Below are 23,274 nucleotides of genomic sequence, written 5' to 3'. Positions count from 1 at the left end.
TGCAAATGAAACGATATCTAAACCTATAGGCTGCATTTATTTAATACAAAATGCAGTAAAAAAACAGTGAAATAGATTATTCTGATGTAAATCAGCTGTTCTCTTTAATATAATAAAGTGCAATTTATTTATGTGATCAAAGCTGAATTTATCATCATTAGCTAGCTACTCCAGCCATCAGTGTCAGTATATTCTCATGAGGATTTAATGCTCAACAAACATTTATGATTATTATCAGTGTTTAAAAGTTTTGCAGCTCATGGTGCTGCTTCATTTTTTTTTTGTGGAAACAACCATACCATTCTAACATTTGTGGTCAAATTAAAAAAGAGATAAATTATTAGCTACTTTTATTTATCAGACATGCTACTTTTTTGAAAACTCCGGCCAGGGTGAAGATTTTTAGAAACTCCGGTTACAGCGTTGTCGTGTAGATGGTGAAACCGGAGATTTCGGGTTTTTAAATTGAAGTGCGCGCCGTTCTCTCCTTTGTTTGACGTCAGATTTTCCACATCTCCTTTTGATTTACGTGAGTCGAGTCTATGCGGTGGACTCCACTAACAGCGCTTATCACATGTATATCCTACAGATACATGTTCAATTATTTCATTGTATTGAACAAAGGCGCCAGAATGCAATTAATACAAAATAGTAAAGCAAGTGTGTGAAGCTATTACAGTCCACTTCGGCCCTGCACCTGTATACAGTTACCTGTCACTGAGTCCAAAGTAAAGGAACTTGTAGAAGGGTTTCACTTGAGCCCATGGCATCCCTCAGTCAGTGCAATGTGCATCGGTGCAGTGAATGGGACCCATGTGGAAATCAGGCAGCCAATCATAGCGTAGTTTTGCGTTCTCATGTGGACAGATTTTTTTTTAAAACCGTGCTTGTGTGGACGCGATTGTTTTTTAAAACGGAGGAGGAAAAACTCCGGTAATAAAAATACCCGTGTACGTGTGGACTAGGCCTAAGAGGCGCGCTATCAACCGAGTTTAGAGAAAGCTGTCTTTAGCGTCCATGTTAACTTGCCCGCCGCCCGGCAGGCAACACCGGTTCGCACACACACACACACACACACACACACACACACACACACACACTCGTTAAATGTATTTCTTGTAAAGTAACACAACATCTCCGCCGTGGATATAGGCCTAACTGGAGCATCTGTTTTTAGCCAAGCTGGTCGTCAGATTCGTCCCAGCTTGTTCTCATTCACAATAAATATGGGGTAAACATAAACGATTGGCTGTCTTATCCTCTACTCGTGTTCACAAAAAGAAGCATAATGATAGGCATGCGTTCATTGCGCGCAGTTGTTTTTTTTTTTTATTTTATTTTATTGCATTTTCCAACAAAACATAAAATGAAAAAATAATAATTATTAAAGTACAAACATAAACAGAAGTTGGGGATGCACATAACAGATCTTACATTGTACAAGGTAAATTATTACATTTTGCTAATTACTTTTTTCAATATGAGATATGATTTAATACACTTATTTCTAGTGATTGAGTTCAAAGAGTCATAGAAAATTTTAAGATCTTTACAGAAAAACTTAAATGCAGGTGTGATAGACATTACTTTAGCTTTATGTATATGAAACTTCCCAAGAAGAATAATTAACTTTAATGCGTCATCAATTATATCAGATCCAGTAGGCTATTACAGTCCAAGAATAGGATCATAGACTCTTCTATTTTAATTATTTTGTAAAATGTATCAACCAACATAGATGCCTGCTTCCAAAATTCTTCTGAATATTTACAGCGCGCAGTTGTTGTTTATTCAGCTCAACTTCGGCGGCTGTGACGTCTCATTAGCGCGCCTCTGGGTTCTTTTGCGCGTCACTGTGACGTCACAGTAGCGCGTGGCGTCACAGTCTATGAGCAGAACTCGTCAGCGCCAGCGCCGCATATATAAAGCAGTGCCAGCAGGTTTCTCTCTGTTGGTGCGTTTTAGACAGAACGAGTTTCTCTGCTGTGATTTCTTCTCAAGGAGTGACTGATCAAAACAAAATGGACGTCTTTGCGAATGTAATAGGTAAAGCAGTTATGAGTGTGGTCAGGTCTGTCAAAGAGTATGCGAAAACGGAACTGAAAGAATTTACAGACTCATTTAAAGGTTTTAAAGTACCAAAGGATTCTCGGTGGGACTGGAGGGATGATGTTTTGTACAATCGGACTCGATTCCATCTGACTGGGCCTAGGCATATAGGGCATTGGAAGAACTTCAAACGTGACTTGCTTGAAAAGTGGGAAGAGTATAAGACTCCTCCCGAAATACCGCCGAGACAATATCGGGGGTTTTACTATGATGTTCAAAAACCTAAGCCAAAGGTGCCTGATCGTCCATTTACTAACTTAGGTGATTTTAAGCTATCGGACAGGAAGCTTGAACCTGAGGCATTGCTAGCTGCTTATTTTGCAGGCGATCTATGGTTTGACAGAGCTGAGTGGGTTGATACATCTGAAGACTTTAAAAATGTATATAAAATGTATGATGTGCCTTCGACTTCTACTTGTGATCCCCCTGATGATCGTTCTGATTATGACGACGACGACGATGATATTTTTTCAGTAGGTGTAGGTAAGTGAAAAACTTAGCACCTACGATGAGAATAAGCATCAATTAAGAAACACGTTGTTGTACACATTACACAAACGTTATACATAAGACACTGGCACGACTGACCTCAAAACAAGATGGAGACGAAGAACAAGAGGCAGAGCTGAAGAAAGAGGTAACGCTTGGTGGATGGCACTCATTAACCATCGCGCCAATGGCCTTGTCTTGCTTGCCACATACCCCCACATCGCCCCACGCTGGGCGGGGGGTACCCACAAGCTTTCCGTCCAGATCTGGCGGCCGATTCCAGCCTCGTCCTGCCTGCCACATACCCCCACATCGCCCCTCGCTGGGCGGGGTGTACCAAGCTTTCCGTCCAGATCTGGCGGCCGATTCCAGCCTCGTCCTGCCTGCCACATACCCCCACATCGCCCCTCGCTGGGCGGGGGGTACCCACAAGCTTTCCATACATATCTGGCACAGGGCTCTCAAGTTTTGAACTGAGTTCAGAATGAGATTTCGGCCGTGGGTTTGGGTACGGGGGTCTGATATGAAAAATGACAAATTCGTACAAATAAAATAAATATGTATTTAATTAGTGTGTGTGTGTGTGTGTGTGTGTGTGTGTGAGAGAGAGAGAGAGAGAGAGAGAGAGAGAGAGAGAGAGAGAGAAACTTGACACCGTTATCTTTGTGTCTCTGCGTCTGTCATCGATCTTGTAGTTGGCAATTAACGGTACTTCAGCGAGCATTTGATTCAATGAGCGAGGCTGTGGCGTGAATCACAGAATGTGACGTTGGATTCAGAACGTAAACGTTCTTGTGGAGGGAATATCTATATCTTACCCAGATACAGCAAATCTATTTTATGATTGGCTGTTCGGTCTCTATTTTTATTAGATTAACTGGTGCGTGGCAGGGCCGTCAGAACTCTATGGGGAACTCGCTTGATTCCTCTAATAGCGCGCGTGTTATCCTGGCGATTTCTCTGCGTGAGAAATACAAGGTGTGGCGTGTGAGCGTTTGAACCAGGTTTGAACGGGTTGAAATGCGTGTTTTTTTTTCCAGCTGTGACACTTGTTTCTACTGGTAATGTACCAAAATCATCTGTAGAATATTACAGTTTTTGGCAGTCACATTGGAGAATTTCTTAAAATTGTACTAATGTTTGAGAGAGAGAAATGCTCTAGTCTAAAGCAACAAAGAAAAATTGTATTTAATCATTTACATGTGATTTAATTATGACATACGTTATTCAGCAAGTAATTTGTTTCGGAAGAACATATTTTGTTTTACTTTTTCAGGTTTTGGAGCCAGCTGGGGATGAAGCTTTAGTGCAAAATGAGACTGTAAATTTCTTTTAAATTTAGGATATTGAAACAATCTGTGGTTTATAGGTGACAGATTTCCATCCAGGAATATGGCGTTTTTCTAAGAACAGCTTTTTTTAAAAAAAACTTTTTCAGGTTTTGGAGCCAGCTGATGATGAAGATCAAGATGATAATGTAAATTTGTCACTTTTTCAATTTAAAGACATTTGAAGCAAATTTTGATTAAGACATGAAAGTTAATCAGCAAGTAATACTGTGTTTTCTAAGAACAGCTTTCGGTCGGTCGATCGATCGATAGATCAGTGAAGTGCACAGTCACAAGGTACTTCAACACTATTTCAGATTTTACCAGAAGGCTTTGCAGATGACAGGAGGACAATGAGGGATGACAGCCAAAGTGCTGATAGTGTTCCATTATTTAAACCAAAATTTGTTGGTAACTTATTCTCTAATTCAGACAGTTAATTACCCAAATATTTTATTTACATTATATTTTCATAAATAATCATGACATGTAGGCTATGTACATGGGTCCCTGCAGGATTTGAGGGTATGGAGGGCCCTAAGGCAACAACAAGATATGGAGTACAATAACTCCCTAGAAATTGACAGCAAGAGTAAGAAAATAATACAAATACAAAATATGATACTGCAACAAAAAAATATGCATGTATGGATTATGGATGCCCTGACGGGAAAAAAAAAGAAGTGTTTATTCAAGTGTGCTATTAGTATACTACCTTTTTTAAGGTTTACTTAAAAATAAGAAAGTATCCTTTCAATCTATTGTCTATACTATAATCTATATAATTTCAATCTACAGTCTTTATATATATATATATATATACATATATATATAATTATACAATTATATATATATAAATATATATATATATACAAATTACGGTTGACGGTCTCATCAACCGGCATGGGATTTCTTTTCACTGCTATGCTGATGACACTCAACTTTACTTTAGGACAAGTTCATCTCCCTCTGCTGACCTCACACCATCCACTTTGATCACTTGCCTGAATGAGATAAAGGCGTGGATGAAGCAAAACTTTCTGCAGCTAAACAGCTCCAAAACTGAAGCTATCCTAGTCGGCACTCCACTTCAGGTCCAGAAGTCCGTTATCACCAGCATTGCTTTCTCTGATCAGGTCATTCCTCTTTCCACTTCAGTCACGAATCTGGGGGTCAGAATGGAATCACAGCTTACTTTTGAAGCGCACATCAAACACCTGTGTAAGACCTCCTTCTTCCACCTCAGAAACATTGCCAAACTTCGTCCCATTCTATCGCTGGCTGATGCGGAGAAGCTTGTCCATGCCTTTATCTCCTCCAGGCTGGACTACTGCAATGCGCTCCTTATTGGCATCCCTAGCAAAAATCTCCAGAGGCTGCAGTGTATTCAGAACAGCGCTGCTAGGATTCTCATGAGGGTGCGCAAATACGACCACATCACCCCCATTCTAAAATCACTCCACTGGCTTCCTGTGTCATTCAGGATCGAGTACAAGATCTCTCTCCTTACCCACCAGTGCATCCATGGTGATGCTCCCTCCTATCTCAAGGAACTCCTCACCACACAAACAGCCACTCGTAACCTCCGCTCTGTTTCGCTGTATCGCCTCAAAACTCCCACAGCCAATCTCCGTACTATGGGGGATCGGGCATTCTGCTCTTCAGCCCCCAGTCTGTGGAATGCTCTCCCTGACCACCTGCGGACTCCACAGACTATAGATACTTTTAAGCGTGGTCTTAAAACCCACCTTTTCAGCAGAGCTTTTAATTGACTTTTAATTGACTTGCTACTTGTTTAATTTATTTTATTTTATTTTTCGGTTTTATTTATTTATTGTTGTTGATTGTTTTGTTTTTGTTTTTAAATTCTGTAGCACTTTGAGATTTTGTTTAATATAAAGTGCATTATAAATAAAATTTATTATTATTATTATTATTATATATGTATGTATGTATGTATGTATGTATACTTTCTTGTTTCAACATAAATACTCTGTTCAACAGAACAAAAACACTCATATGGGTGTTGAACAACTTGCGATCAGCAAATAATGACAATTTTCATTTTTTTGGGTGAACTATCCCTTTAATACTTGATGGTTTACTTTAACAGGAGATAAGAAGGAGACAGATGCAAGAGTGTGAAAAGCGGCGTAGAAAAGTATGTTCAAATATGATAAAGCTGGGAAATTAGTTTAGGTTATTATTATTTTTGTATATGTAATGAAAAAAGTTGGAACTTTTTAAAAAGGTGATCGCCAGAGGCACATATCGGCCATTGTTGAGCCGGCCGATGGGATTATGATACAGCTCAAATACCCAGACGGGAGAATCCTGAAGAGGAGATTCAATGTCTCAGTCATTTCAAGTTAATTGCTATTTCACTTAACTACCTATTTATTTAAAGAATAATTGATTTTGTTTAAATTACTGAAAATGAACAGGTACTAACTAGCTCTCATTCTGTTAGTCAGCAATAGCACATAATGAACATGTCTATGAAATGCTCTTTAATGTGCTGTCTCAGTCCGCAGCCTAGGCAATCGCTCCGCTCTTCTCCACTATGGTAACCCAGTATCATTTAAATGATTCGAATTATTCCAACATAATTAAACATTAAATGCTATTAAACAATATAAAGTCTCCCCCTTATCTAATCACTTAAGTTCAACTATTTTACTCTTCTCATCAAGTCCCAAGCAAAGCATGCTGGGACCTACAGTTTCAGCAAAAATCATGTTCAAGTACTTGACTGGTTCACATTCAACCCCAAATAATGTAATCTAGTAGATTCCACATTTTAGAGAATTACATTATTCGGAAGCAAAGAAATCACGTTTAGAAGAGAAACACAATTTTGTTTTGCGTAGATCACAAATAATAAGATTAAGTCAATTGGACAATGTGTTTTCCTTTTTTTTTCAGTGAACAAATAGATTCAAAATACAACACATCTCATAAATTACACTTAAAATATTCTTAACATTTTAATATGATATTGATTTACCTGTGAACATTTTATTTCATTATATTAACAAGGTACTAGAGGTAACCAAAAACGTAATGGGGCAATATAACCCTTCTTCTTAAATTGTGTTTCGGTATTGGGCAGAGGAACAACTTTCTGAAAATATGATTGAATATGATGAATTTTAGAAATGTGTGCCTTGGATATTATATAATTTGCATGCATACAAAATTTGTGGGGGGAAATAAAATCCTCAAGATGTTTCTTTGAAGCAATTCTGTAGAATGGCTATTTTCATAAACGTTTATTTTTAAAGACTTGTTATGTTACATCGCATGAATTGGGCGTATCAGTTGCATTGCACGATCACAACCTGTTCCCAAACTGTAATGCCATGTGGAAAGATTAAGTGTATTCACTCTTAAACCAAATGACCATTTAACTTTATCAATATCAATCAGCTAAATAAATCAGCACTGTGACAGATACTCACATCATATTTTTAATAACATGTGCAGCATATTATTGTATTGTCCACATAGAATTGCACAGATGCACTTTCACTCACTGTCCAATGTAATTTAAATAGCCTAGGTTAAATAAAGATTTTCATGTAAAAGCTTCTTTGATATAGCCTAATGTTAAAAGAAGCTCCTTCCATGACAGCAGTTCATTCCACTTAAGTGGGTTAAAAACAACCGAAGTTGGGTTGAAAATGCACTAACCCAACAATTGAGTTGTTTTAACCCAATGGTTGAGTTGTTTTAACCCAGTGGTTGGGTTAAATGTTGCTTAAGACAACCCAATTGCTGGGTAAGAACAACTCATCCATTGGGTTAAAACAACCCAATTGTTGGGTTAGTGCATTTTCAACCCAACTTCGGTTGTTTTTAACCCAGCATTTTTTAGAGTGTTTCATGCATCCTGGAAGTAGGGTCAGCCCCATGGACAAACGGAACGAGGAGGTGTCATTGGGGGCCTACCTCTCCCACTCTCAATTCAATAATAATAATAAGCATCAATGTTTAAACATTTAGCCTAGTCTAGGCTACTATCACCACCACCAAAGGTCGGCTGCATGGGCGCTTGCAAATGAAACGATATCTAAACCTATAGGCTGCATTTATTTAATACAAAATGCAGTAAAAAAAACAGTAAAATAGATTATTCTGATGTAAATCAGCTGTTCTCTTTAATATAATAAAGTGCAATTTATTTATGTGATCAAAGCTGAATTTATCATCATTAGCTAGCTACTCCAGCCATCAGTGTCAGTATATTCTCATGAGGATTTAATGCTCAACAAACATTTATGATTATTATCAGTGTTTAAAAGTTTTGCAGCTCATGGTGCTGCTTCATTTTTTTTTTGTGGAAACAACCATACCATTCTAACATTTGTGGTCAAATTAAAAAAGAGATAAATTATTAGCTACTTTTATTTATCAGACATGCATTTTTTAATGGCTCACATAAGTGATATTTTTAATATTACAAAATATAATCATTTATTTAGTAAATGCAAATAATTGCTGTCCATTGAACTTTCTATTCATCAAAGAATCCTGAAAACTAAAATGTAGGCATCATGGTTTCCACAACATTTTTAAGCACGACTGTTTTCGACATTTTTTTGATAATAATCATAAATGTTTCTTGGTTATAAAATCCTCATATGAGAATGATTAGTGAAGGATCATGTGACATTGAAGTCTGGAGTAATAATGATCAATTTAGCGTTCAGTTTCCATGTAAATACACGTGTGACTTTAAGAGGCGCGCTATCAACCGAGTTTAGAGAAAGCTGTCTTTAGCGTCCATGTTAACTTGCCCGCCGCCCGGCAGGCAACACCGGTTCGCACACACACACACACACACACACACACACACACACACACACACACACACACTCGTTAAATGTATTTCTTGTAAAGTTACACAACATCTCCGCCGTGGATATAGGCCTAACTGGAGCATCTGTTTTTAGCCAAGCTGGTCGTCAGATTCGTCCCAGCTTGTTCTCATTCACAATAAATATGGGGTAAACATAAACGATTGGCTGTCTTATCCTCTACTCGTGTTCACAAAAAGAAGCATAATGATAGGCATGCGTTCATTGCGCGGAGTTGTTTTTTTTTTTATTTTATTTTATTGCATTTTCCAACAAAACATAAAATGAAAAAATAATAATAATTAAAGTACAAACATAAACAGAAGTTGGGAATGCACATAACAGATCTTACATTGTACAAGGTAAATTATTACATTTTGCTAATTACTTTTTTCAATATGAGATATGATTTAATACACTTATTTCTAGTGATTGAGTTCAAAGAGTCATAGAAAATTTTAAGATCTTTACAGAAAAACTTAAATGCAGGTGTGATAGACATTACTTTAGCTTTATGTATATGAAACTTCCCAAGAAGAATAATTAACTTTAATGCGTCATCAATTATATCAGATCCAGTAGGCTATTACAGTCCAAGAATAGGATCATAGACTCTTCTATTTTAATTATTTTGTAAAATGTATCAACCAACATAGATGCCTGCTTCCAAAATTCTTCTGAATATTTACAGCGCGCAGTTGTTGTTTATTCAGCTCAACTTCGGCGGCTGTGACGTCTCATTAGCGCGCCTCTGGGTTCTTTTGCGCGTCACTGTGACGTCACAGTAGCGCGTGGCGTCACAGTCTATGCAGAACTCGTCAGCGCCAGCGCCGCATATATAAAGCAGTGCCAGCAGGTTTCTCTCTGTTGGTGCGTTTTAGACAGAACGAGTTTCTCTGCTGTGATTTCTTCTCAAGGAGTGACTGATCAAAACAAAATGGACGTCTTTGCGAATGTAATAGGTAAAGCAGTTATGAGTGTGGTCAGGTCTGTCAAAGAGTATGCGAAAACGGAACTGAAAGAATTTACAGACTCATTTAAAGGTTTTAAAGTACCAAAGGATTCTCGGTGGGACTGGAGGGATGATGTTTTGTACAATCGGACTCGATTCCATCTGACTGGGCCTAGGCATATAGGGCATTGGAAGAACTTCAAACGTGACTTGCTTGAAAAGTGGGAAGAGTATAAGACTCCTCCCGAAATACCGCCGAGACAATATCGGGGGTTTTACTATGATGTTCAAAAACCTAAGCCAAAGGTGCCTGATCGTCCATTTACTAACTTAGGTGATTTTAAGCTATCGGACAGGAAGCTTGAACCTGAGGCATTGCTAGCTGCTTATTTTGCAGGCGATCTATGGTTTGACAGAGCTGAGTGGGCTGATACATCTGAAGACTTTAAAAATGTATATAAAATGAATGATGTGCCTTCGACTTCTACTTGTGATCCCCCTGATGATCGTTCTGATTATGACGACGACGACGATGATATTTTTTCAGTAGGTGTAGGTAAGTGAAAAACTTAGCACCTACGATGAGAATAAGCATCAATTAAGAAACACGTTGTTGTACACATTACACAAACGTTATACATAAGACACTTGCTCGACTGACCTCAAAGCAAGATGGAGACGAAGAACAAGAGGCAGAGCTGAAGAAAGAGGTAACGCTTGGTGGATGGCACTCATTAACCATCGCGCCAATGGCCTTGTCTTGCTTGCCACATACCCCCACATCGCCCCACGCTGGGCGGGGGGTACCCACAAGCTTTCCGTCCAGATCTGGCGGCCGATTCCAGCCTCGTCCTGCCTGCCACATACCCCCACATCGCCCCTCGCTGGGCGGGGGGTACCCACAAGCTTTCCGTCCAGATCTGGTGGCCGATTCCAGCCTCGTCCTGCCTGCCACATACCCCCACATCGCCCCTCGCTGGGCGGGGGGTACCCACAAGCTTTCCGTCCAGATCTGGTGGCCGATTCCAGCCTCGTCCTGCCTGCCACATACCCCCACATCGCCCCTCGCTGGGCGGGGGGTACCCACAAGCTTTCCGTCCAGATCTGGTGGCCGATTCCAGCCTCGTCCTGCCTGCCACATACCCCCACATCGCCCCTCGCTGGGCGGGGGCCACAAGCTTTCCATACATATCTGGCACAGGGCTCTCAAGTTTTGAACTGAGTTCAGAATGAGATTTCGGCCGTGGGTTTGGGTACGGGGGTCTGATATGAAAAATGACAAATTCGTACAAATAAAATAAATATGTATTTAATTAGTGTGTGTGTGTGTGAGTGTGAGTGTGAGAGAGAGAGAGAGAGAGAAACTTGACACCGTTATCTTTGTGTCTCTGCGTCTGTCATCGAGGCTTGTAGTTGCCAACTAACGGTACTTCAGCGAGCATTTGATTCAATGAGCGAGGCTGTGGCGTGAATCACAGAATGTGACGTTGGATTCAGAACGTAAACGTTCTTGTGGAGGGAATATCTATATCTTACCCAGATACAGCAAATCTATTTTATGATTGGCTGTTCGGTCTCTATTTTTATTAGATTAACTGGTGCGTGGCAGGGCCGTCAGAACTCTCGCTTGATTCCTCTAATAGCGCGCGTTACCCTGGCGATTTCTCTGCGTGAGAAATACAAGGTGTGGCGTGTGAGCGTTTGAACCAGGTTTGAACGGGTTGAAATGCGTGTTTTTTTTTCCAGCTGTGACACTTGTTTCTACTGGTAATGTACCAAAATCATCTGTAGAATATTACAGTTTTTGGCAGTCACATTGGAGAATTTCTTAAAATTGTACTAATGTTTGAGAGAGAGAAATGCTCTTGTCTAAAGCAACAAAGAAAAATTGTATTTAATCATTTACATGTGATTTAATTATGACATACGTTATCACATACAGAACATATTTTGTTTTACTTTTTCAGGTTTTGGAGCCAGCTGGGGATGAAGCTTTAGTGCAAAATGAGACTGTACATTTCTTTTAAATTTAGGATATTGAAACAATCTGTGGTTTATATGTGACAGATTTCCATCCAGGAATATGGCGTTTTTCTAAGAACAGCTTTTTTAAAAAACTTTTTCAGGTTTTGGAGCCAGCTGATGATGAAGATCAAGATGATAATGTAAATTTGTCACTTTTTCAATTTAAAGACATTTGAAGCAAATTTTGATTAAGACATGAAAGTTAATCAGCAAGTAATATTGTGTTTTCTAAGAACAGCTTTCGGTCGGTCGATCGATCGATAGATCAGTGAAGTGCACAGTCACAAGGTACTTCAACACTATTTCAGATTTTACCAGAAGGCTTTGCAGATGACAGGAGGACAATGAGGGATGACAGCCAAAGTGCTGATAGTGTTCCATTATTTAAACCAAAATTTGTTGGTAACTTATTCTCTAATTCAGACAGTTAATTAATTCAGACCCAAATATTTTATTTACATTATATTTTCATAAATAATCATGACATGTATGTACATAGGTCCCTGCAGGATTTGAGGGTATGGAGGGCCCTAAGGCAACAACAAGATATGGAGTACAATAACTCCCTAGAAATTGACAGCAAGAGTAAGAAAATAATACAAATACAAAATATGATACTGCAACAAAAAAATATGCATGTATGGATTATGGATGCCCTGACGGGGGGAAAAAAAGTGTTTATTCAAGTGTGCTATTAGTATACTACCTTTTTTAAGGTTTACTTAAAAATAAGAAAGTATCCTTTCAATCTATTGTCTATACTATAATCTATATAATTTCAATCTACAGTCTTTATATATATATATATATATATATGTGTGTGTGTGTGTGTATGTATGTATGTATGTATGTATACTTTCTTGTTTCAACATAAATACTCTGTTCAACAGAACAAAAACGCTCATATGGGTGTTGAACAACTTGCGATCAGCAAATAATGACAATTTTCATTTTTTTGGGTGAACTATCCCTTTAATACTTGATGGTTTACTTTAACAGGAGATAAGAAGGAGACAGATGCAAGAGTGTGAAAGGCGGCGTAGAAAAGTATGTTCAAATATGATAAAGCTGGGAAATTAGTTTAGGTTATTATTATTTTTGTATATGTAATGAAAAAAGTTGGAACTTTTTAAAAAGGTGATCGCCAGAGGCACATATCGGCCATTGTTGAGCCGGCCGATGGGATTATGATACAGCTCAAATACCCAGACGGGAGAATCCTGAAGAGGAGATTCAATGTCTCAGTCATTTCAAGTTAATTGCTATTTCACTTAACTACCTATTTATTTAAAGAATAATTGATTTTGTTTAAATTACTGAAAATGAACAGGACCTGGTTACTAACTCCATTATATAGCAATCTAGTGAAGATCATGGCATAGATGCCTTCTACTCTTTATGTGTTGTGGTTATCTTCAGATGAGGTACAGGTAAGAAAATGTAATACGTGTGTTTTTGTTATGTGCTAACTACAAAAAGTAATCTGTGCATCATCCTCATTATCGTTATAATTTTTTATTGAAAGATAACTGATCTTTTCATTCATATGCTGGTTTCACTCCATCTATTTAAAACAAGAAGCTGTACAAACAGTAAAGAGTATATATATCTAACATACATGTAATGAATGTGTCATCATTTCAGGAAATGCTGGCAAATATGGACATGTCATCGACTGGATTGCCACCTGCCATTTCTCCTCCAATCCGCTCCATTTCTTCACCACTCTCTGCCATTTCCCCATCCCGCCCGTCTGTTTCTCCCCGAAGCCGCTCCATTTCTCCTCCAATCCGCTCCATTTCTCCACCACTCTGCCGTTTCTCCCCAACGCTCCTCTATTTCTCCACCATTTCTCCCCCACACCCCTCCATGTCTCTCTTGTCACCTGCTATATTCGAAGAGTGAGTAGTGAATTCTTACTTCATATACAATACTGTTCTTAAGCAATACAAAACACAACATACTTGCATTTGTAGTTTGAATCAGAGAAAAACTGGCACATCATGACCGGATATCGCAAGTAAATATTTATTCTGCCAAGTAACTTGTAAGAAAAAGAAGAAAAAAAACAAGAGAGAAAACAATGGGGTTAACAGCTTATGACCCAGGACCAGTAGTGAAGAAATGAAGACAGAGTCAGGATTGCAATTAATTAAAAGAAAAATTTACTTAGAATAGTTTGCAGTTTCAAAAGCAGAAGCCAGCTTCAAGTCTCACAAGGAGTTCGTAGGCTGCGCTCCCTCTCTCACCGTCTCGTTGCCTCGCCCTATCGTACATACAATTGTCCCAACAGTCATACTGTTTTCAAGGTCTATCCACGTCATTCTGATTGGCTCAGATAAAATGCAATGTAAGCAAATTCCAGATAGGAGCACATATCGCCAAACTAGGTAGACAAGTCGTCGCCCCATAACCAGATTTACATCACAGTGACCTCATAGGCCACTGAAAAGCGCCAAAGCATGCTGATAGCATGTGCTTTCTCACAGTGAGATGTACAGACAGTAGTACAGGCAATATTCATCTTGAGTCTTTAGTGTTTCAGTAAAAGAAATTATAAAAAAGGAATAAAATATAATAAATTAAATGAAAGACAAATCCATATTTCATCTCTGGAAGCCGGGCTAAGTGAGCAAACCCTGTTACTGCACTCCTGACATGTTAGGGGTGTGTGATACCTCCAAAATCCAAACATATGACCTTGTTGCCAATGTTTAGTGACACATCACACATCTCTAGGCCAGACCCCCAGTCACTCCTCAGAGACCAAATATACACTTTAGAAAACAAGAAACATTAAGCAAAATCATGACTGGAAAGAATCATTATAATAATATAGGAAGGTAAATATTGATTAAGGTTTTGATTATGAAGTTAATTAGGATATAAATATATACAGGTATATTGAAGCGGCAGTGGATTTCAGAATCCCCCTTCAGGAGGAATAAGAGAATTCCTCCTCATTTTTTTCTTTTCCTTACAAGTTTTCCAACAAGAGAGTTTGGTAGTTTGTTACAAACTGTTTAGGTTTGGGATATGCGCGTGAGAAAAGACGTGTCAGTTAAATCTTTTATTTTTTCATATGGAGTGTGTCAATGTATTTTTATGTCTTCAATACAGACATTTGGACATTGGTGACATGATGCGTTGCCTGCAGTCTAGGGTGAGGCAGACGGCTATAACTGCCAATCAAGTTAATGTCCTCCGTGGGGAGGTATTTGACTGTGCGGTTAGAGCTTTCAGTCGGTCCACCTTTGATCCTCAGTCCAGGCTGGATGAGAGTGGAGTGAGTTAAGGGGCTGTTGATGAAAGTTGGCTGACAAGGGAGTTTTGTCTGGATGCACACTGGATGCTAAGCTCAGCGCCACGCCACGTCTTTAAAGCGGGGGTGAAATACTGTTTCATGCATACTGAGCTTTTTACACTGTTAAAGACTTGGATTCCCATCCTAAACATAGACAAAGTTTCAAAAACTAATGTTGGACGTTTGATGGAGTATTTCTGTGTTAAAAATACTCCTTCCGGTTTCTTACAAGTTTCGGAGAGTTTTTTTCGAGTATGGGTTGACTTGACGTTAATAGAGCGGAAGGTCCTTGTATGGGCCGTACGGGCTCTTCTCCCAGTAGGGTGCGCGCAACTAGAGGGAGAGAGAGGAAATGCACGGCCGTAAACACTGCTCTCAGCTGCAGATCCAGTCGTCCGTGAACACTTATGTCGGTTATAGTCCGCGCCGCGCTCAACTTCATTCCTCCACTTTGACATTAAGCGACTTCAACGCTTCAGCACAGCATTCCGGGAAGGCAGCGCTGCATTTGAACCGATTTGAACGCAGAAATGCTTCGTGGTTCGGTCCTGCTTTGGAAGCAGCCGGTGAGTAAAACTGCTTCAAATGTCTGTGCTGTTGCTTATCGTCGCATGAGTAAACATCAGGAAACGACACGATCGCGTGCTTCGTCATTCAAATGCGCTAACGGACTTCATTGTTGTTCTATGTATAATGTTACACTAGTCTGGCGTGCAAAACCGTTTTGCTTGCTACTAAGGTAAGGCTCAATGTTGTTGTTGTTGTTTTTGTTGTTTTTTGTGCTTTTTTTATAGTTTTCTTTTTTATTATTTAATTATGTATTTGTTTGTTTTTTTGTTTAATTCATTTTGCTGCCTCGGTCTATTGTTTATATTTGTTTTGTTGTTGTTGAATCCTTTTTGAACTGTAGCTGTTTGCTTTTGTATTTGTTCAATAAAAAAAATCATAATAATATATATTTTTTAAAAGTGACACCGTTGTCGCAAAACACTTTGGCGATGACAGGAAGTGGCGGCAAAAGTATGTTTTCGTGCATGTGCAGAACAAATCGTGTTTCCGGTACGGATCGAGTAGTGATCAGTGCGAGATGCATGCCGGTTAGAAATGTGTTCGAGGGCGGTCCGCCTTGCTCTGACGTCATGCTGACGTATGTCAAAAATCTTAAAGGGGGGGTGAAACACTCAGTTTCAGTCAATCTCATGTCAATCTTGAGTGGTCATATCGTGTGGGCGGAGCTAAAGAATGACGAATGCGCAAAGCGGTGACGTCCTCAAGCGTGGAGAAATCCTTGCTATCGATCTCAGCTAATAGATATGATCCAGAATCTAATCCAGAGGCTGAAATACAAACAGCAGGACGTCCGTCTCTGTGGTATGTACTGTATTTAGTGGCCTGTCAACATTTGTCTTTACTCTCAGTTTATGAGGACATGATTCGGCTTATGGACTATTGTATGCGACTAAACCTTGGCAGTAGCAAGCAAAACGGTTTTGCACGTCACACTAGTGTAACGTTATACATAGAACAGCAATGAAGTAACCGTTAGTGCATTTGAATGACGAAGCACGCGATCGTGTCGTTTACTATGATAAGCAACAGCACAGACATTTGAAGCAGTTTTACTCACCGGCTGCTTCCAAAGCAGGACCGAACCTTTATCGCTGGGACCGCTCCGTCAAAAACACACTTCTTGGAGTGTGGAGATCCACTTTGCGATGCGACTGAAGCGATGTTGTGAAGCTTCCCGTCATTTCTGCGTTCAAATCGGTTCAAATGCAGCGCTGCCTTCCAGGAATGCTGTGCTGAAGCGTTGAAGTCGGTTAATGTCAAAGTGGAGGAATGAAGTTGAGCGCGGCGCGGACTATAACCGACATAAGTGTTCACGGACGACTGGATCTGCAGCTGAGAGCAGTGTTTATGGGCGTGCATTTCCTCTCTCCCTCTAGTCACGCGCGCGTGCACCCTACCGGGAGAAGAGCCCGTACGGCCCATACAAGGACCTTCCTGTCTATTAACGTCAAGGCGAGCCATACTCGAAAAAAACTCTCCGAAACTTGTAAGAAATCGGAAGGAGTATTTTTAACACAGAAATACTCCATCAAACGTCCAACATTAGTTTTTGAAACTTTGTCTATGTTAAAGGGGGGGTGAAACACTCAGTTTCAGTCAGTGTCATGTCAATCTTGAGTACCTATAGAGTAGCATTGCATCCTGCATATCTCCGAAAAGTCTTTATTTTTTTTATAATTATATAAGAAAGATGCGCTGTTCCGAGTCTTTCCGAAAAAAGCCGAGCGGGTGGGGGCGTGTCGTGTGAGCGGAGCTAAATAATGACGTGTGCAGCAGCGCGCTGCAGTGAGGAAAGTGATTCGCTCTGTGAGGAAAGTGATTCGCCCGCCGCGTGAGGAAAGTGATTCGCTCTGTGAGGAAAGTGATTCGCTCAGTGAGGAAAGTGATTCGCCCGCCGCGTGAGGAAAGTGAGTCGCTCTGTGAGGAAAGTGAGTCGCTCTGTGAGGAAAGTGAGTCGCTCTGTGAGGAAAGTGATTCGCTCTGTGAGGAAAGTGATTCGCTCTGTGAGGAAAGTGATTCGCTCTGTGAGGAAAGTGATTCGCTCTGTGAGGAAAGTGATTCGCCCGCCGCGTGAGGAAAGTGAGTCGCTCTGTGAGGAAAGTGATTCGCTCAGTGAGGAAAGTGATTCGCCCGTCGCGTGAGGAATGTGCTAATACAGATCGACCGCCGGCCTATCAGTGGGTAAGTCAGTAGCTACTGGTTATATCACCTGTTTAGCATCCTACAAGCCAGCGCTTTGATGGGCGTAGCCTGTTGCTTTTGCTCTCTCCCTCGCTCTCTCTCACGCGCTTCCGGTAGAATTGTCCGTAAGGCCCATACAAGGAAATTCCGCCCCCGTTAACGTCAAAGGGGACGCATGATCTCAAAAAACTTGCCGAAACTTATGACTAACCGGAAGTAGTATTTTTGACAAAGAAATACTCCCATCAAACGTCCACCTTAACTTTTGAAACTTTGTCTATGTTTAGGATGGGATTCCAAGTCTTTAACAGTGTAAAAAGATCAGTATGCATGAAACAGCATTTCACCCCCCCCCCCCCCCTAAACTCCAAATAAAAAATTTCTAAGAGAGAAACACGTACAAACAAAGTACATTTCTTGCAAAAAAACAAAACAAAAAAAAAGTAACTACATGAAAACAATCCCAAAAAGGTGAGGGACAGACTCATCTTCCACTCCACAAAAGGAGCAAAGGGGATCCATCTCAGGAAACTTTTTTTTTGATATAAATAAATTGTCCCGTGTGTTTCTTAAATGCAGACATATGTATTCTTTATATTGTAGACATACAATATAATATGCTGAAGTAGTACATCTTTAAAAAATGAAATATTGAATGCAAACAAAAACATCTGAATTTCCCAAATGGGGTCAAGCAAGTGTAAACTATTTAATCAATGTAATTAGTGCCACATAATAATAACCTTGGAATATATAGTCTAAATTTGTATTTTCCAAGTGAGGTCCTGTAAATGTGGAGACTTAGATTCTTATAAAGATTTTATTTAACTAGGCTATATGGTATAAAAGCATCAAAACAACTACTTTAAGCTTACAAAGACTTGCTGCTAATTAGTTGTTTTTTGGTTACATCTTATAAAGCATATTGTAGTTTGCATTTGAATATCCCTCTACTAGTTTTACAAGGGTTTGATATCCTAGATGTTAAATGTACAAATCAGTTTTTAAGGAAATTCATCACTGTTAGTGATTATTCAATTAAGGTTTATGGGAAATGATTAGCACTTGTATTTCACCAACTGTGTAATATTTCTGTCACTAAGGAAAGTAAAGAGCTGGATGATGTCTTAAATTTTATTCGTATGATGGGTAAATATTCTATTTACAAAGCAAGATAGGCCTACCTACCTTAATTTCAAACCTAACTGCAAAGTATTTGCTTATGATTAATGTTATGTTTAAATCCAGGTAAGCATGAGGGGTAGTTGACATGACATGGCTTTTTCACTGTCACAGAAGATAAAACATAATTTATTTCACATTTTCATAATTTAGAATACTGTAAATGGTTAAACATTTTCTTGGTTTACATGAATTTGTTGTTTTAATACCCAAGTTATTGTTAGTTTTTTTTAGAACTTTGAGCCAAATCTCAAAATTGTCCAAAATTGTATTTCATAAATATGACATTTTATAAATAAAGAAAATAATGTTTAAAAATCTTAATGAACACTCCTGGCATAATTGTGCAAGTGTCTATGTCACTAAGTGGCCATCACTTTTCATATACATTTCTAAAAATGTAGGAATTTCATAAAGTTTGTCACAGAAAAAAATGTCCTTTGGTGTTATGCAAAAACCTGATTTTAATTTGGGCAATATCATGGACAACTACATTTAATTGAAAGACCCTACTCAAGGTCATGTGACTGAAGACCCCTATGAAAGCCATGAGAATTGCACATGGTAAGTATTTCTCTCAGAATTGTTTAAATATTTAACTATGTTTTAAGATCACTGAAGTTGTTAAGCTTTTTTGTCCTTTGGTGTGACACCCCTAAATTACATTTTTTAATTTAAATTTGTATTTTTAACAGCAGGACTATGTAATATTATGCAAATATATCATGCTAGTTGCTAATGACAGTTCAGCTAGTATTAGCATTGTTATTAACTGCCACAAAAGCTCAAATGTCCTATGGTGTGACAGGAAATGTCCTTTGGTTTGACACTTAAGCTTGTGCTTGTCACACCATAGGACAGAGATGTCACACAATAGGACAAGACCTCCTTAAGAAGCTATTAAAGCAAATAGATAAAGTTTGTTTACATACTTTTCATTCTTTTTTTACCAGTTTTGATGATTTTAAATTCAATAATGACTTACATTTTAATATTTATTGTCGTTTTTTGGAGACTACATAAAATGTTCTGAAGTGTTACTAAAACAACTATAATGTATAATGTAACAACTATAAACAAATATAAAGTACATAAATACAGAGCTACTACATATAATGCTACTTAACTTTTTTTTTTTAGAACAGAAAGAACTGAGGGAGAGATGAGTGCAAAAGAGAGGACCAGACAGTATAGGGAGCGAATTAAAAAGGATCCACAGAGAAAGGAGGCAATCCTAAGAGAACAACGGAGAATGTAAATCAAACTGAAATGTTGCCATATACATCTTAAAACAATTCAGGGATTTTACTGAGTGACTGAATGACAGCTTATTATTCAGTATTAGAATAGTCCTGTGTGAGGTTCAGGTTCAACAATAGTTACATGACAAGCTTGTTATTACAGAATAATAATCTATATTGTGTTTTATAAGAAATTGACAAGTAAGTGGTTACATTTGTAGGGAAAACACAGTAGGTCATGAGTTCATAATTGAGTATACATTACATTAATTTCTCTGTTGATCAATTCATCAATTTTCTATCATTATTTTAAACCGATATCATGAAAAGAAGACTCGGGGAATTGGATACATTTAACAGTCACTTGTCACAAATTAATGTCACTGTTACTGTTTAACTGATGAATTTTGCAGTTTGACAATGTCACAGTATTATTTTGAAATGTTATGAATTTCTCAAAGATACTATATGCATCAATGTTTCCTTATTGATGCATAAGTATCAAAGTTACTTTTGGTGTGCTATGTTTTGCACAGTTTATATTGTTGACAAATAAAAACAAATGTCCTCCTTTGTAATTGTTACAATAAACACTACATATTCTTACTCTTTTTATGCAATGACTTTCTTTGTCCTTTGGTGTGACGTTTTGTCCTATGGTGTGACAAACATAAAACAACAGAAAAATATAATTATTTAAAATATCTTTTAAAAAAAGAGTCAAGTTTGGCATTAGGGGAGTTACAAAAATATCTCCTCTTAGATAGGTACAATTTCAAACAGTTTTGTAAGGTTGGCGAAAAAGTTTTATTGACATTCGTAGGGAAAAGTTTGTCAACTTCATCTATTCATGGTGAAAATGATTCTAATTAGTACTTTCATGTAAAATAAATATCACTTTAAGATAATAATGTTTTAATAATGTGAACAAATCTGTCTCAAGTATTTATTTTATTTAATATAATTTCTTAGTACTTTTTTAAATGTCACACCATAGGACACATTTACAGTACTGTTCAGTGAAAAAGTGACAAAAATATGTGAAGTCATTGACAAAATGAGTGACCAGTACTTTTTTCTGAAACTGCAGTTTTCATACTCCACAAATATATGTATTTTTTCTTAAAAAGTTATGTTTTCCAAAAAAAGTACTTTTTCTTGGTCATTTAAAGTTTTATTCAGTCCACAAGCAGGACAAACAAACCAACAGTACCAGATGGTTACGTTGACAGCAGGTGCAACAACCATTCTTACGATACCCTTTTTATAGGTAACAACATGTGAACTATAGCGCCATCTCCTGACAAATACACAAACACAACAATTAACAATTACTATCAACTCTTCAAAAAATCCCCTCCAATAAAAAAATAATAAAAAAAAACCTTTTAGAACGGGTTTAGAAATACTAACTAATACTAATACTAACGTATTATAGAATATTATAGTTTTTTTGTTTAGGTAAATTGTAATTTATCTTTATTTTCTTCTTTGTATAACCACATATTCATTGTTCTTTATTGTTTATTTTGTATTGATTTATAGTTATGCAATAAATAAAAAACTATCGCGGTACGGACCAAGTGGTAGTTAACAAAGTGACGTCACTTTGTAGGCCAAAACGCAGAAGTGAGTTAGCATTTTAGCACTTCCGGTTCCCTCGCTCTAAAGTCTATGGGTTTTTTTAATGGGTTTTTGCTAAATCGCCTGAAATAAGGTCTGTGGTTAACAAAGCCTCTAAATATTTTCACGTTTTGATCTATGACATAAAACACACTAGCTCTAACCTGCTTGTGATTTTTTTAAAACTTTATTGTGTCTTAAAAACGGCGGTTGCTAACAAGTTGCTAAAAGGGACTACATCCTTTGGCCGGGACTTTAGACGTCATCGTGACAAACAGGAGATCTCACGCGTTTCATTCACTTTTGAATTCTGTTAGTAAATGTTTAATAAAAATAAAAAAAACTAGCCTGCATTTCAGCCTCACGTTCTTATAAGTTTACCTTTCAGTTAATATACATAAAGTTATATATTTAGTTCTTTCAAATAGTAGTGTTTTTCAAAAAAAACCATAGACTTTAGAGCGAGGGAACCGGAAGTGCTAAAATGCTAACTCACTTCCGCGTTTTGGCCTACAAAGTGATGCCATGACTTCGGCACTCTATTGTCTGACTCAAAATATTGCCAGTTAGCTTGATTGTATTGTGGAAAACTAATATAAAGACGGTCAATTGAAGAGATGACAGTGTTATTTTTGTCTTTGATCTTTAGGCAGAGACTAACATACAAGAACACCTTGACTAAACTGAAGAGACCATACCTGCTCGCTGATGGGACAGAAGAACCGCGTTTATTAATGCTACGCAACTGCTGAGTAGCTTTCTGCAATCTTGCTCAAATCTACCCATCACATTTGTTCATGTCTAGGAAAATTTGATGATTTTACAGGTTTAATTAACTTTTTTCTTCTTCTGTGCAACACCTTATGAATGTGATTGACTAATTGACCTTTACCGCTTTGCCCATTTGTTAAATAAACTTTGGATTTATACATCTGTCTGAAGAGTCTTGATTTTATGTCTGATCTTGTACATTAACACCATATGATAGTGTAATTTTTTTGCACTAAACAGAATACTTTATTATTAACACTAATAGTGTAATCCAATGGAATAAAATCAACACAGAGGGTGTTAAACACCCATAGTGTAAAATTTAAACAACAATTGTAAGTGTAACATTTTACACTCACAGTGTAAATTAACACTATAAATTCAACACTATAAACTGTACTTTTTACACTATCTAGATTGGGACCATATATGATCCAAAGGAGTGTTAAAATTAACACTAAGTGTTAATTTAAAACTGCGTTTTTTACTGTGTATATAAACATGCAGGTGGGAAACTGGCGCTGCAGTGGACAATCTGGTGATTCCTAATGTGGGACACTGAAAAGTCTATGATAAAGGCCAAAATCTATGATAATGTAATGATAATGAAAATCGTCTAGTAATTATATTGGTTATGGAT

At 38.0% G+C, this 23,274-nt stretch overlaps 1 long non-coding RNA gene across 1 annotated transcript; it reads left to right on the top strand.

The window, feature by feature from the left end:
- The first annotated feature begins 12,753 nt into the window (after window positions 1-12,753).
- LOC137093175 (uncharacterized) lies at window positions 12,754-22,792 on the top strand. The gene is made up of 2 exons (XR_010908406.1): window positions 12,754-13,663; window positions 22,513-22,792. It is a non-coding gene; the product is annotated as an uncharacterized lncRNA (long non-coding RNA).
- The last annotated feature ends 482 nt before the right edge of the window (window positions 22,793-23,274 follow it).

The sequence above is a fragment of the Pseudorasbora parva genome, chromosome 11, assembly GCF_024679245.1.
Source record: "Pseudorasbora parva isolate DD20220531a chromosome 11, ASM2467924v1, whole genome shotgun sequence".
Taxonomy (NCBI): domain Eukaryota; kingdom Metazoa; phylum Chordata; class Actinopteri; order Cypriniformes; family Gobionidae; genus Pseudorasbora; species Pseudorasbora parva.
Note: the sequence above shows the minus strand (reverse complement) of the source record. Positions and strands in the feature narration are given on the sequence as shown.